The sequence below is a fragment of the Natrix helvetica genome (genome assembly GCF_964273705.1).
Source record: "Natrix helvetica genome assembly, chromosome: Z".
NCBI classification, from domain to species: Eukaryota; Metazoa; Chordata; class Lepidosauria; order Squamata; family Natricidae; genus Natrix; species Natrix helvetica.
The window spans coordinates 38,808,990-38,826,025 of record NC_138554.1 but is presented as its reverse complement, the minus strand read 5'-3'; positions in this window follow the sequence as shown (position 1 = coordinate 38,826,025).

Here is a 17,036-nt window from a genome sequence, read left to right as displayed (position 1 = left end):
CACTATTTTGGACAAATAAGATTTCGGAGCATACATTAAAATGGACTTACTGACTTTTCATGAAAGTGAGACTCCTGTATATTGCAATACAATACAATACAATAGCAGAGTTGGAAGGGACCTTGGAGGTCTTCTAGTCCAACCCCCTGCCTAGGCAGGAAACCCTATACCGTTCTAGACAAATGGCTATCCAACATCTTAAAGATTCCCAGAGTTGGGGCATTCACAACTTCTGGAGGCAAGCTGTTCCACTGAGTAATTGTTCTAAATGTCAGGAAATTTCTCTACAGTTCTAAGTTGCTTCTCTCCTTGATTAGTTTCCACCCATTGCTTCTTGTTCTACCCTCAGGTGCCTTGGAGAATAGTTTGACTCCCTCTTCTTTGTGGCAACCCCTGAGATATTGGAACACTGCTATCATGTCTCCCCTAGTCCTTCTTTTCATTAAACTAGACATACCCAGTTCCTGCTTCTTGTTCTACCCTCAGATGCCTTGGAGAATAGTTTGACTCCCTCTTCTTTGTGGCAACCTCTGAGATATTGGAACACTGCTATCATGTCTCCCCTAGTCCTTCTTTCTCTTAAGCTAAACATACCCAGTTCCTGCAACCGTTCTTCATATGTTTTAGTCTCCAGTCCCCTAATCATCTTTGTTGCTCTTCTCTGCACTCTTTCTAGAGTCTCCACATCTTTTTTACATCGTGGCGACCAGAACTGAATGCAGTATTCCAAGTGTGGCCTTACCAAGGCATTATAAAGTAGTATTAACACTTCAAGTGATCTTGATTCTATCCCTCTGTTTATGTAGCCTAGAACTGTGTTGGCTTTTTGGGCAGTTGATACACACTGCTGGCTCATTAAATGGTTGTCCACTAGGACTTCAACATCCCTCTTACAGTTACTACTATTGAGCAAGGTACTTGTGCATTTTGTTTTTCTTGCCTAAATGTAGAACCTTACTCTTTTCACCATTGAATTTCATTTTATTAGATAGTGCCCAATGTTCAAGTTTGTCAAGATCCTTCTGTATCTTAAGCCTATGTTCTGGAGTGTTGGCTATTCCTGCCAGCTTGGTGTCATCTGCAAATTTGATGAGTTCCCCACTTATTCCCTCATCCAAACCATTGATGAAGATGTTGAAGAGTACTGGGCCTAAAACAGAGCCTTTGGGTACTCCACTGCACACTTCCCTCCATGTAGATGCAGTTCCATTGAGGACTACACATTGAGTGCGGTTGATCAACCAGTTACGAATCCATCTGGTGGTGATGCTGTCCAACCCACATTCTTCTACTTTATCTAGTAGTAGGTTATGGTCTACCTCAGTGGTCGACAAGCCGCGGCTCGCGAGCCACATGCGGCTCTTTACACACTTTAATGCGGCTCTTCTGTGTGCCGGGCGCCCGCTCCCCTCCCTCCTCTCGGGCGGCCGCCCCAAAAGTCAGGACTCTGCAGCTAGCCTCTGTCAGTGCGCGCCATGTGTACAGCCCCGGCGGCCGGTTCCACACAGCTTCAGTCGGCACTGTTCCCTCTACGGTGCGCGCCTGCGCGGCCGCGCACGTGCCTAGAGTACGCCGCGCACTAATTTCTAACTGCCGCACAGCGCCAGTGTTGCGTATTTGGTGTGGACACGCGGTCTCCAGCCAGCTCCAGCTAAACGCAGTTCATTGCCGCCTGATTTGTGACTTCAGGATTCTCCTTAATCAGTAGGTCAAAAATAAAAAAGGGAAAGGGGCACTTCAAAACAAGCGCCCCTTTCCCTTTTTTCTTTTCGAGCCACAATGATTAGGGAGCATCCTGAAGTCGGGCGGGGCTGAGAAGCAAGGAGGCAGAAAAAGAAACGGAGGCCAAGGAGCTCCCCCCCCGCCCCCTCCCAGCAAAAATCTAACCGGGGAGCTGGGAGGGGGCGGGGGGGAAGCTCCTTGGCCTCCGTTTCTTTTTCTGCCTCCTCGCTTCTCAGCCCCGCCCGACTGCAGGATCCTCCCTAATCATTGTGGGTTGAAAAGAAAAAAGGGAAAGGGGCGCTTAAAGTTTCAAAATATTGGAGCAAAATATCGCTTCAGAGGCAACAGTTCTCATGGGGAATTAGCCCTGGAGTTTCACTGCCCCACCCGGTCAAACCTCGCTTTCCGTGTATGCCGTGTGATCAGCTAATTTGCTACTGCCCGCCGGTTCCCTGATAAGATTTTTGCGGGAGGGGGAGAAGCTCCTTGGCCTTCGTCTCTTTTTCTCCCTCCTCGCTTCTTGGGCTCTACCAATGGGGGAGCAAGGCCCGCCCAGCGCCAGGCTTTGGGCTAACACAGAGGTCTGCAAAGTTAGCTGTTTTAAGACTGGTGGACTTCAATTCTCAGAATTCTGGGAGTTGAAGTCCACCAGTCTTAAGAGCCAATTTTGCAGATCCCTGGAGAGCCCGGTCACATGACATGACTTCATGCTTTGTGACCACATTTCTGACTATGGTAATAAGAATTCCAGTTCCACCCACGTTGTAATGTTAAATCATTTGGAGCAAATTAAAACCACTACTTTATAAACAAAAGGAAGGTGTTTTTTTCCCTCTTATTTGTTATGGTAGAGCCATTTTAACAATCTATTTAATTTGCAAGTAGTATGGAGTTTAGAAATTTTTTAGAATTAAAATCTTAACTACAATATAAGTACTTTAAAGTCATCCACACAGTTCACTGGGTTGTAGGAGGAGTAAGATTTGAAAAAAGTGTGGTTAAAATATTTTTCACTTCATTTTTTTAGAGTTTTGGATAATGCAATTTCCTATTCTGTTTAACTATTCATTACGTTTTCCAATAGCAAGCAACTTCTGTGTGAGCAATCATGAAAAACAATAAGATTTTATGAGTCAAATTATTTTTTCATATTAAAAATAATAAAATTTAATGTATTGCCATTAGTTTTGCAGTAGTAGTAGGTTACTGAAACCACCTTTATAGAGAGGAACAAATTCCCACAAATTTTTAAACAATCAGCAAGCATTGTTGAACATGCAGGCAATAAACCCTTGAGTTTACAAATTAATGATGGAAGAAAACTCTTAGATGTGAATGAGACTTTATGTATGGGGATTTTAATAATTTTACTCATTTAAAATAGCAAATTGCACACAATACATTCACAGAAGCATACAGTGTATAGACAACTTTTGCAATTGAATGTCGTTCTAAAGTTTTTGTTTTATTAGTTGTGTTATTTGTATCCTCCCGACCTATGTGGATACTTGCATGCAGAATATTCTCAATAAAAACTTATTGAAACTAAAAACAGTGTACCATCCTATGTATTTTTGGTTTTAAAAATGTGGCTCTCAAAATAAATTTCAATCGTGGTTTTGGCGAGATTTGGCTCAGTTGAAAAAAAAGGTTGCCCACCACTGGTCTACCTTATCAAATGCCTTACTGAAGTCTAAGTAAACTATATTGACGGCATTCCTCTGGTCCACTAGTTTTGTCACTTTGTCAAAGAATGCAATAAGATTAGTCTGGCATGATCTGTTTTTGACAAACCTATGTTGGCTTTTGGCTATTACTTTGTTTACTTCTAGGTGTTCGCTAATTCGTTGCTTGATTATTTTTTCCAGAATCTTTCCTGGTATTGATGCCAGACTGATAGGTCTATAGTTTCCTGGATCTATTTTTTCTCCTTTTTTGAAGATGGGAACCACATCAGCTCTTTTCCAGTCCTTTGGCAGTTCTCCAGTGCTCCAGAATCTCTGAAAGTTATAGTTCAGTGGTTCTGAGATCTCATCTGCCAGTTCCTTCAGAACCCTGGGGTGTAATCCACCCAGTCCTGGTGTAATCCACCCAGTCCTGGTGAACTCGTCTAGGGTAGACAGGTGCTCACTTACCATTTTCTTCCCTATTTCAATTTGTGTTCCTAATCTGATTTTTGTGGTGCTGTTTTTGATAGGTTGGACTGTTTTATCCCTTTGTGTAAAGACAGATGCAAAAAATGAGTTAAATAGTTCTGCTTTCTCCCTGTTGCTTGTCACCTTCTTGCCACTTTCTCCCAGCAATGGACCAATTGTTTTCTTAACCTTTTTCTTGTTTTTAACATGTTGGAAGAAGCATTTTTTGTTATTTTTTACTTTTGTGGCAAGCCTTTCTTCTTTATGAGCCTTAGCTTTCTTTACTTCATTTTTACAGGCTCGGGCTATTTGCTGATATTCTGCTTTAGTTATATTCCCCCTTTCCACTTTTTATACTAAACTTTTTTGTCTTTCAATTTGTCAGAGAGTTCTTTATGCAGCCATGCTGGTTTCTTTTGGGAGCTGTTATTTTTCTTCTTCATTGGTATTGTGCTAGACTGAGCTTTTGTAATCTCATTTTTCAAAATTTCCCAAGCTTCTTGAGTTGTTTTCCCCTTGAGGATTCTCATCCATGGAATTCTTCCCAAGCTCTCTCTAAGTTTATTGACATCTAACAGTTTAGAGGATCACTGCAGGGAGTCCTCGACTTATAACCACACTTGGGAGTGGACCTTTCATTGCTAAGCAAGGCAGTTGTTACTTAACAGTACAATTATTTAATTACTTAAGTTGCATCCAATTTTATAACCTTTTTTGCCATGGTTATTTAGTGAATCACCACAATTATTAAGTGAAACGTGCAGTCATTAAGTGAATCCACTTTCCTCCAATGACTTTGTCAGGCTGGAAAGATTGCAAAATTTATTTTATTTATTTATTTTCAAAATTTATAGACCGCCCCCTCTCCCCGAAGGGACTCGGGGCGGTGTACAGGCATCTCATTTAAAAAAAAAACAGGTACAAAAGTTAGATACCCTTAAAGATATTCCCTTAAAAACAAATTAAACCTAAATTCAACTGTACAGAATAATTAAAGTTAAAATCAACTAAAAAGCATACCCCTAAAAATTTAAAAATACAGACTTGAGGGACTAAAATTGGTTTTAGGCCAGGCCGACTAAATTGAACAGGTGGGTTTTAAGCTTCTTACGGAAGGAGCGAAGGTCGGTGGTAGTTCTGAGGTCATTCCAGAGGGTCGGGCCCATCACAGAGAAGGCCCTACTCCTGGGCGTCGCCCGCTGGCATTGCCTAGTGGACGGCACCCGGAGGAGTCCCTCCCTGTGAGAGCGAATCGGCTGAAGGGATGTGTGGGGCAGGATACGATCCCGCAAATAGCTAGGTCCTGTGCCATGGAGCGCTTTAAAGATGATAACCAACACCTTGAAACGCACCCAGAAAGCCACAGGTAGCCAGTGCAGCCCGGGCAGCAGAGGTGTTACATGGGAGTATCTAGTAGCTCCCACAATTGTCCGTGCGGCCGCATTCTGAACCAGCTGCAGCTTCGGGTGCATCTCAAGGGGAGCCCCATGTAGAGAGCATTACAGTAGTCCAGTCGGGACGTCACAAGCGCATGGGTGACTGTGCAGAGGGCGTTCCGGTCCAACAGGGGACGCAATTGGCGCACCAGGCGAACCTGGTGAAGCGCCCTCCTTGCCACGGCTGTCACATGGTCATCCATTGACAGCCGGGCATCCAGGAGGACGCCCAAATTGCGTGCCTGATCCACGGGGGCCAGCTGTTCGCCCCCAATGGCCAGTGATGAACACAACTGGTTGAACCGGGGTGCCGATAGCCACAGCCACTCCGTCTTGGACGGGTTGAGCTTGAGTCTGTTATTTCCCATCCAGATCCGTACGGCTTCCAGACATCGGGACATCACTTCGAAGGCATCGCTGGGGTGGTCCGGGGTAGAGATGTACAGCTGAGTGTCATCAGCGTACAGGTGGTAATCTACCCCGAACCCACGAATGATCTCGCCCAGCGGCTTCATGTATGTGTTGAATAGGAGAGGCGAGAGGACCGATCCCTGCGGCACCCCACAGGTGAGCGGCCTCAGGCTCTACCTCTGCCCCCCTGTCAACACACATTGCGCCCAACCAGAGAGGTAGGAGGAGAACCACCGCAGAACGGTGCCCCTCACCCCCAACCCCTCCAGGCGACGCAGTAGGATACCATGGTCGATGGTATCGAAGGCCGCCGAGAAATCTAATAGGACCAAGATGGAGGAGCAACCCCCATCTCTGGCCCTCCAGAGATCATCCACCAGCGCGACCAAAGCTGTCTCCGTGCTGTGACCGGGCCGGAAGCCGGACTGGCGCGGGTCCAGATAATCAATTTCCTCCAAGTGCCGTGGGAACTGTTGCGCCACCACACTCTCTACAACCTTCGCCAAGAAGGGAAGGTTGGAGACGGGACGGTAATTTGCTAACTTAGCTGGGTCCAGAGAAGGCTTCTTGAGTAGGGGCCTCACCACCGCCTCTTTCAAGACAGCCGGCAAGAACCCCTCTCTCAGTGAAGCGTTCACTAGTTCCTGGAGCCAGCCTCGTGTGACCTCCCAGGATGCCAGTACAAGCCAGGAGGGACACGGGTCCAGTAAACATGTGGTGGCTCGCAGTCGTCCACGTAACCTGTCCATATCGTCGGAAGTAACCAAAAGATGACCACATTACCCTGGGAGCCCGTATCATCAAAAATTTATTCCACTTGCTAAGGGCCCAAATTTGGATCGGGTAACCACATGGAGACTGCAATGGCTGTAAGTGGGAGGAGAAATTGTAAATCATTTTTTCCACACAGTTATAACTTCAGTTACTAAACAAATGGTTGTATGTTGAAAACTAACTGTAGATGGCAATATTGTACAGAATATGTTTTCTGTAACTGTTATTGGAGGTTTTCCAAAAGAGACTGACTGGACAGTCATTTGTTCAGAATGGTATAGGGTCCTATGCTTGGGCAAAGAATTGGACTAGATGACCCTCAAGGTCCCTTATAACCCTATTATTCTATTTCTATGTTTGCTACTAGCTAATTGTTAGCCAGATTTTTGTAGTCCAAATATGGTACCCTTGATTAAAGAAAATGGGTGCAAAGCAGGCATCAGTGGTCAGCCTTGCAAAGGTGAAAGAAAAGTAATTCAAATAAATTGTTCATGAAATTACATAGGTATTACTGATGAACATAATTTAAAATTGTACAATGCCCAGCAGATATATATTCATTAAAACAAGTCCTTAAAAATGCTATTGAAATTAGCTATTGAAGAAGCAGAATAAATGCAAGTTAGAATTTTATATGAAGTTAGTATCAATTTTCTGGGTTTGCACAACATGCCAAAACAGAATAACCGTATAATTTGCAATCACTTGACATGTCAGGCTTAAAATGAAATTAGCCAGTTTGTTGTTTGGTATGTTATATAAAGGCCACCAGTGATGTGATCTTCCAAAGTTTTGTCATCTTTAGATTTGTCAAATTTCCTTTTTGAAATCTTCCAAATCTTTAGTACATCTTCTAGTATTGACTTTAAGTTTAGCTACTGTTAAGTTTCCAGCAGTTTCCCGAGCCAATGAAATGCCAAAGAGAGTGAGACTCAAGACGAGGCTTGGAAGAAATATCAGTTTTTATTTATGGCCATCGCAAAAGCTGGGTGACAAAATGACATCCAAAACATACAAACAAATGCATGTAAGGAATAGTCATACCCTGCAAGAGTAGCTCCAGTGACGTGTGGTGAGGGTTATGGCTGGTGAGGCTGGTGAGTCATCAGGAAGGCGGGGAATGGGACCACGTGTGCAGGAGGCTGAGGCAGCCTCAGCCTCCAGCACACATGGTCCCATTCCCCACCTTCCTGAGTGAACATTAAGGGGACCGCGGAGTGCACTGATCCGCGTAGCGTTGCTTCCTCCACCGGCGCGAGTCCCTTTCCCCCCTCCACTCCTTCAAGGTCTTCAGCCAACCCAAAGCCTGATCCCCAGCTCCCTCAGGCCTTCTGCATCCCCCTAACTCCTCCTGCACGGCTTCTTCAGCGTCATCACCTCAGCGAAGCCCTGCCTTAGCAGCCAGCAAAAGACCCACCGGCTCCCGGGAATGGCCCCACATCAAACGAGAGACTCACCTACAGGGCGGGCCTTTCCTGAGCCGCCGACTCCGAGAAAAAAATCGGGGGGAGGGAGGGAGACACAAAAAATGGGGGCAGGAGCTTCCCAAGGGTGTGGGAGAGGAGGAAGAAGAAGAGCCCATCCAAGGCTTGCAGCCGCCGGCGCCCACAAACCCAGGCCCGTGGCGGTGGGTTGCTTTGTGTTTGCTTCCTAAAGACCCGAGAGGCGGCGGGCCGGCTGTGTGGTTGTCAAGCGGCTTCACCAATCGCTGCCCAGGAAAAGCGGCTCCACGGGGCCCGGCGGCAAGACTTGAGTGGGGTGAATGGGAAAGCAACGAAAGGGGCTGCGCTTTCACCCCGCTCAAGCCAATCACCTGCCCCTGTTTGTCATCTGTGTGCGCCCGGTGGATCACCTCCTTATCTTCTATGACCCTGCCGTTTTATTGACCATCTGCCCCCCCGCTCATTACCAACAATAGACTATCTGCCCCTCGCCACCCACCTCTGACCACCCACCAGCCCCCATTTATTGACTATCTGGCCAGCCTACCATCCCCCCCCCCATCTAGGACTGTGATCTACTGACTCTTGACAACTTCCTCCCGCATTGGAGCCCTGGCCTTTTAAACTACACTGGACTAATGGCATACATGCCAGAACATCTTCAGCACAGATCTTAGGCCCTGCTGAATTTTTAACATTACCATGTATCTGAGGTCAGACCTGATTTTACTGCGGGAGTCCCCCCTCTTGCAGGTGTGGCCCTCCGCCCTCTCGAGGGCCCACCTTGATGACGGATTTATTAATCTCGAGAGGTGGAGGAAGCGGAGACTTAGGGGTTTTTTAGTTAAATGTTTTTTAAATGTTTTAGTGGGTTCCAGGGTGGGGGGGGAGGGTTAGCCCGGCCAAGGGAGGGGTTAGTGCCAGGCGAACAGGTGTGGTCGGGAGGGAAGTGAGCGGAGCTGGGGAGGGGAGGGAGAATACTATTCCATCGGAGGGTCTTTGGATTTCAACGATCGTAGGGAGGGGTGGGCGCGAGGATAGACGAAGACTCTTCAGTCGGTTGGGAGACCGTGGCCGTTGGACACGCCCGGTCATTTGTACCAACCCCCGCACCTTAGGTGGCCAGGATCTACAGAGCCAGGGCCTGAGGCTGATGTTGTGCAACGCGAGGTCCGTTGTCAATAAGGTCCCCCTCATTAATGATTTGATCTCGGAGGGGGTGCCGGACCTTGCAGGGATAACGGAGACCTGGTTGGGCCACGAGGGGGGTTTACCCCTTGTGGAAATATGCCCACCAGGATACCGTGCATTTCATCAGCCGCGGGCCCTGGGTAGGGGTGGCGGGGTAGCGGTGATTATACGGGAGGATCTGGAGCCGAGAGAGTTCACTGTGCCACAGATATCCGGGTGTGAGTCTCTAGGCGTGAAGTGGGGCCCAGGGAGACAGTTGGGCTTGCTGATTGTATACTTGGCTCCTCGCTATGCATCAGCCCTGCCTGAGGTCCTTGAGATGATTGCAGAGATGGCGGTTGAGACCCCCAAGCTATTGGTTATGGGGAATTTCAACCTGCCATCGATAGGCGAGTCATCCGAGGAGGCTCAGGAGTTCATGGCTTCCATGACAGCCATGGACCTCACCCAAATAATTCAGGGCCCCCAACACGAGGGAGGCCACACGCTGGACCTTATTTTTGTCTCTGGCCAGTGGAAGAGTGATCTGGGAATAGGGGATTTAGCTATTACACCCCTGTCATGGTCAGATCACTCACTTCTCCGGCTCGACTTCCCAGGCGCTACCCCCCATCGCGGGGAGGTGGAACCAGAAGGTCCTAGATGGTTCCGCCCCAGGCGCCTGATGGAACCTGAAAGGTTCCAGACGGAGCTTGGGCCATTTCCTGTAGCCCTGACCCGCTCCCGGATGGAGGACCTGGTGGCCGCGTGGAACAATGTGGCTGCCCGGGCCTTGGACCGGGTTGCGCCTTTGCAGCCACTCCTGCGGCAGCAAGCCACCCTGGTCCCTTGGTTTACCGAGGAGCTAAGGGTGATGAAGCACCGCAAGAGACGCCTAGAGAGCGAATGGAGATCTTCACTCTCCAAATCTGATCGAACACAGGTAAGAGCCTATTTACGGACCTACCTTGTGGCATTAAGAGTGGCCAAGCGTCAATATTGCGCCACTCTTATTGCGTCCGCAGATAACCGTCCTGCCGCCCTGTTTCGGGTGACCCGCTCCCTCCTTTCGCAGAGGCCGCGGGAAGCCCCCTTGCAGGGTAGAGCAGAGGAATTTGGGGAATATCTGCAGGACAAAATCGCTCAAATCCATAGCGAGTGGGTCCCCCCAGTAGTCCGGGGGGGACATCGGTGGCGAGTCTTGAGGGACCATTCTGGGAGGAGTTTGACTCTGTTGCTGCCGATGATATGGACAGGTTGCGTGGGCGACTGCGAACCACTACATGTTTACTGGACCCGTGTCCCTCCCGGCTTATACTGGCATCCTGGGAGGTTACACGAGGCTGGCTCCAGGAGTTAGTCAACGCTTCTTTGAGAGAGGGGTCCTTGCCGGCCACCTTGAAAGAGGCGGTGGTGAGGCCCCTACTCAAGAAGCCTTCCCTGGATCCAGCTATGTTAACCAACTACCATCCTGTCTCCAACCTTTGCTTTTTGGCAAAGGTTGTAGAGAGTGTGGTGGTGCAACAGTTCCCATTCCACTTGGAGGAAATTGATTATCTAGACAGTCCGGTTTCTGGCCCGGTCATAGCACGGAGACAGCCCTGGTCGTGTTGGTGGATGATCTCTGGAGGGCCAAGGACGGGGGGTTGCTCCTCCATCCTGGTCCTATTAGATCTCTCAGCGGCTTTTGATACCATCGACCATGGTATCCTATTGCGTCGTCTGGAGGGGCTGGGGTGAGGGGCACCGTCTTGCGGTGGTTCTCCTCCTACCTCTCTGGCCGGACGCAATACGTGCTGGCAGGGGAGCAGAGGTCGACCCTGAGGCCACTCACTTGTGGGGTGCCACAGGGGTCGGTCCTCTCACCTCTCCTGTTCAACACGTACATGAAGCCGCTGGATGAGATCATCTGTGGTTTTGGGGTTGAGTACCATCTGTACGCTGATGATACTCAGCTGTACTTCTCGACCCCGAACCACCCCAACGAGGCCGTCGAAGTGATGTCCCGGTGCCTGGAGGCCGTACGGGTCTGGATGGGAAGCAACAGACTCAAACTCAACCCCTCCAAGACGGAGTGGCTGTGAATACTGGCGCCCCGGTTCAACCAGTGGGTTCCATCACTGGCCATCGGGGGCGAACAACTGGCCCACGTGGAACGGGCGCACAATTTGGGCGTCCTCCTGGATGCTCGGCTGTCGATGGACGACCATGTGACAGCCGTGGCAAGGGGGGCGTTCCACCAGGTTCGCCTGGTGCGCCAATTGCGCCCCCTGTTGGACCGGGACGCCCTTCACACAGTCACCCATGCGCTTGTGACATCCCGCCTGGACTATTGCAATGCTCTCTACATGGGGCTCCCCTTGAGATGCGCCCGAAGGCTGCAGCTGGTCCAGAATGCGGCCGCACGGGTAATCATGGGTTGTACTAGGTACTCCCATATAACACCTCTCCTGTGCGAGCTGCACTGGCTACCTGTGGCTTTTCGGGTGCGTTTCAAGGTGTTGATTATCACCTTTAAAGCGCTCCATTGCACAGGACCTAGCTACCTGCGGGATCGCATCCTACCCCATACATCCCTGCGACCAATTCGCTCTCACAGGGAGGGACTCCTCCAGGTGCCGTCCACTAGGCAATGCCAGCGGACGGCACCCAGGAGTAGGGCCTTCTCTGTGATGGGCCCGACCCTCTGGAATGACCTCCCCCCCGACATCAGAACTACTACCGATCTCCGCTCCTTCCGCAAGAAACTCAAGACCTACCTGTTCCAATTAGCTGGCCTGGCCCAATCATAGTTTTAATTTTCAATCCTCCTGGCCGGCATTTTAAATTTTAAGGGGTTGCCCTTTTAACCTGTTTTAATTTTTATTATCACTGTACAGACCCTATATTTAATTTGTTTTTAATAAGGGGTATTTAATATTGTTATTGTATATACGGTTTTAGCTTTTGTCTGTACACCGCCCCGAGTCCCCTCGGGGAGAGGGGGCGGTCTATAAATTTAATGAATGAAATGAAGCCTTGCCACCTGCAGCCACCGTCCGCCCTCGCTGCCCCTTTCATTGCTTTCCCGCCCGCCCTCGCTGCCCCTTTCGTTGCTTTCCCATTCAGGCGGCTGCGCTTCCCATTCCCATTTCCCATTCAGGCAGCTTCCCATGCAGGCGGAAAGGCTTGAGCAGGGTGAAAGCGCAGCCGCCTGAATGGGAAAGCAACGAAAGGGGCAGCGAGGGCAGGCGGGAAAGCAACGAAAGAGGCAGCGAGGGCGGGCGGTGGCTGCAGGCAGCAGGGCTTGAGCGGGGTGAAAGTGCAGCCCCTTTAGTTGCTTTTCCATTCAGGCGGCTGCACTTCCCATGCAGGCGGCTTCCCATGCAGGCGGCAAGGCTTGAGCGGGGTGAAAGCGCAGCTGCCTGAATGGGAAAGCGACGAAAGGGGCAGCGAGGGCAGGCGGGAAAGCAACGAAAGAGGCAGCGAGGGCGGGCGGTGGCTGCAGGCAGCAAGGCTTGAGCGGGGTGAAAGTGCAGCCCCTTTAGTTGCTTTTCCATTCAGGCGGCTGCACTTCCCATGCAGGCGGCTTCCCATGCAGGCAGCAAGGCTTGAGCGGGGTGACAGCGCAGCTGCCTGAATGGGAAAGCGACGAAAGGGGCAGCGAGGGCAGGCGGGAAAGCAACGAAAGAGGCAGCGAGGGCGGGCGGTGGCTGCAGGCAGCAAGGCTTGAGCGGGGTGAAAGTGCAGCCCCTTTCGTTGCTTTCCCATTCAGGCGGCTGCACTTCCCATGCAGGCGGCTTCCCATGCAGGCGGCAAGGCTTGAGCGGGGTGAAAGCGCAGCCCCTTTCGTTGCTTTCCCATTCAGGCGGCTGCGCTTTCACCCTGCTCAAGCCTTGCCACCTGCAGCCACTGCCCGCCCTCGCTGCCCCTTTCGTTGCTTTCCCATTCAGGCGGCTGCGCTTCCCATTCCCATTTCCCATTCAGGCGGCTTCCCATGCAGGCGGAAAGGCGAGCAGGGTGAAAGCGCAGCCGCCTGAATGGGAAAGCAACGAAAGGGGCAGCGAGGGCAGGCGGGAAAGCAACGAAAGAGGCAGCGAGGGCGGGCGGTGGCTGCAGGCAGCAAGGCTTGAGCGGGGTGAAAGTGCAGCCCCTTTCGTTGCTTTCCCATTCAGGCGGCTGCACTTCCCATGCAGGTGGCTTCCCATGCAGGCGGCAAGGCTTGAGCGGGGTGAAAGCGCAGCCCCTTTCGTTGCTTTCCCATTCAGGCGGTTGCACTTCCCATGCAGGTGGCTTCCCATGCAGGCGGCAAGGCTTGAGCGGGGTGAAAGTGCAGCCCCTTTCGTTGCTTTCCCATTCAGGCGGCTGCACTTCCCATGCAGGTGGCTTCCCATGCAGGCGGCAAGGCTTGAGCGGGGTGAAAGCGCAGCCCCTTTCGTTGCTTTCCCATTCAGGCGGTTGCACTTCCCATGCAGGTGGCTTCCCATGCAGGCGGCAAGGCTTGAGCGGGGTGAAAGCGCAGCCCCTTTCGTTGCTTTCCCATTCAGGCGGTTGCACTTCCCATGCAGGTGGCTTCCCATGCAGGCGGCAAGGCTTGAGCGGGGTGAAAGCGCAGCCCCTTTCGTTGCTTTCCCATTCAGGCGGTTGCACTTCCCATGCAGGTGGCTTCCCATGCAGGCGGCAAGGCTTGAGCGGGGTGAAAGCGCAGCCCCTTTCGTTGCTTTCCCATTCAGGCGGTTGCACTTCCCATGCAGGTGGCTTCCCATGCAGGCGGCAAGGCTTGAGCGGGGTGAAAGCGCAGCCCCTTTCGTTGCTTTCCCATTCAGGCGGCTGCGCTTTCACCCTGCTCAAGCCTTGCCACCTGCAGCCACTGCCCGCCCTCGCTGCCCCTTTCGTTGCTTTCCCATTCAGGCGGCTGCGCTTCCCATTCCCATTTCCCATTCAGGCGGCTTCCCATGCAGGCAGCAAGGCTTGAGCGGGGTGACAGCGCAGCTGCCTGAATGGGAAAGCGACGAAAGGGGCAGCGAGGGCAGGCGGGAAAGCAACGAAAGAGGCAGCGAGGGCGGGCGGTGGCTGCAGGCAGCAAGGCTTGAGCGGGGTGAAAGTGCAGCCCCTTTCGTTGCTTTCCCATTCAGGCGGCTGCACTTCCCATGCAGGCGGCTTCCCATGCAGGCGGCAAGGCTTGAGCGGGGTGAAAGCGCAGCCCCTTTCGTTGCTTTCCCATTCAGGCGGCTGCGCTTTCACCCTGCTCAAGCCTTGCCACCTGCAGCCACTGCCCGCCCTCGCTGCCCCTTTCGTTGCTTTCCCATTCAGGCGGCTGCGCTTCCCATTCCCATTTCCCATTCAGGCGGCTTCCCATGCAGGCGGAAAGGCGAGCAGGGTGAAAGCGCAGCCGCCTGAATGGGAAAGCAATGAAAGGGGCAGCGAGGGCAGGCGGGAAAGCAACGAAAGAGGCAGCGAGGGCGGGCGGTGGCTGCAGGCAGCAAGGCTTGAGCGGGGTGAAAGTGCAGCCCCTTTCGTTGCTTTCCCATTCAGGCGGCTGCACTTCCCATGCAGGCGGCTTCCCATGCAGGCAGCAAGGCTTGAGCGGGGTGAAAGCGCAGCCCCTTTCGTTGCTTTCCCATTCAGGCGGCTGCGCTTTCACCCTGCTCAAGCCTTGCCACCTGCAGCCACTGCCTGCCCTCGCTGCCCCTTTCGTTGCTTTCCCATTCAGGCGGCTGCGCTTCCCATTCCCATTTCCCATTCAGGCGGCTTCCCATGCAGGCGGAAAGGCGAGCAGGGTGAAAGCGCAGCCGCCTGAATGGGAAAGCAACGAAAGGGGCAGCGAGGGCAGGCGGGAAAGCAACGAAAGAGGCAGCGAGGGCGGGCGGTGGCTGCAGGCAGCAAGGCTTGAGCGGGGTGAAAGTGCAGCCCCTTTCGTTGCTTTCCCATTCAGGCGGCTGCACTTCCCATGCAGGCGGCTTCCCATGCAGGCGGCAAGGCTTGAGCGGGGTGAAAGCGCAGCCCCTTTCGTTGCTTTCCCATTCAGGCGGCTGCGCTTTCACCCTGCTCAAGCCTTGCCACCTGCAGCCACTGCCCGCCCTCGCTGCCCCTTTCGTTGCTTTCCCATTCAGGCGGCTGCGCTTCCCATTCCCATTTCCCATTCAGGCGGCTTCCCATGCAGGCGGCAAGGCTTGAGCGGGGTGACAGCGCAGCTGCCTGAATGGGAAAGCAACGAAAGGGACAGCGAGGGCGGGCGGTGGCTGCATAGAGGAGCTCCGAGGAGCTGTGTTTCCCAGGCGTTGGTTGGTGGTAGCTGGACCGGAGCCCAAGTCAACATGAAGGGGACCTTTTTCCCCCATTTTTTTTCTTTTTATGATTTGAGCAGTGAGGCTCTGCCTCCCCTGGCTCCACTGACCGCACGTCACTGAGTGGCTCAGAATATAATACATTTTATACAGATAGAAACAAAATTTATCCAATCAGAGACAAAGATTCATTACTAAGGTGATCTTTAAAACTTTATTTTCTTCAAGCTCCTGTCTCTGTCTACCTTATCTATGAAGTATTCCTATCGCCTTATGTAGGGGGTCGTAGCCTGCCTTTGCCAAGTTTTTGGGGGGCGGAATGCTTTAAGGATTTATGAGCTAGGAAAACTCCCCAGTTTGCTTCCTTTATCTATGGGGCCTGATATTCCCGTGTAACAATTTCTTCTATGTTTTCAAGAATGTGCCTACCTTGTGTTTCTTGTATTTTTTTCTTCTATGTTTTCAAGAATGTGCCTGGTGCCTACCAATTCAAGAACTCAAGTGAGACACAGCAGCGAGATGACATTTGGAGTAATGCCATCCAATATTAACGTTACAATTTGCTAGGCTAGAAAACAACTAATTTCTGTCTGTATATAATAATATAAGCGGAAGCCAATAACAAAGCTTAATTCTTAATAAATGATTTCTAGCAGTATATCATATCAGAAGCAAACAGCAAATATTGGTTTAATCAGTAACAATTATATAGTAACATAAGCAATTCATAATAAAAGCAAATAGCCAATATTGATTCATGTTGATTCATATACTCCTTCACTATATATGTTTACCGGTAATTACATTCCCAAACACCTAAAAGTGAGATTACCTCCATCCCTGTTAATGTTCTGGAAGCCCCTCAAGACCTGGCCACGTCACCAGGTTGAGATCCCAGGAAATCAGCAACATTCCAAGATGGCTTTATTATTGTGGTAAATACTCTCTTCAGTGCCCTGTGTTTTTATATTTCATTACAGTAATAATTATTTTGTATTTTTAATAATCATTAATGAAATAATCATTTTTTGTGAGATAGGTGGCTATTTAAATTTGATAAACATATTGTTTGAAGAAATACTTCCATTTTGGCTCTCCTAAAATTTCCAGAGAGAAATATTCATTTCTTTATATTCTGTATAATTTTGTATAATACTTTTCATTACTCATGAGCATCTTTTAAATATATGTTGTAAATCTCCAAGCCAAGTACACCACAGGACAGTACTCTTTTTACCATAGGGAAGTTCTTCAATATCTATTGATACTTTTGAATGTGCTTTTTTGTGTGGGGGTGGGAGGATTTCCCCCCCAACTTTATAGGTGTGTGTTTGAGTGAGTGGGCCAACTATATATGCATGAATGGGACCATCAAAAATAGATAATAAGAAACGGAGAGGACGACTCCTAACATTAAAAATTATATCCTAACAAATATACCAGTTCATTAAAGTGGAGTTATATTTTATGGCTTTCTGAGACACGTCTAGTTTAAAACTTGGGAGCGGCAAAAATCAGATCATATGGCAGCGAAGAGTTTCGTGCCACGTGTCGTACACAGAAATACATCTAACCCATTAAAGCTGTAAAACTATTTAGTAAGTGTGAAATAAGTATCTATCTAGTGAAAATTGCAACTTGAAACATTACGCGAATCTTGGTGAATGTCCCTTTGTTCAC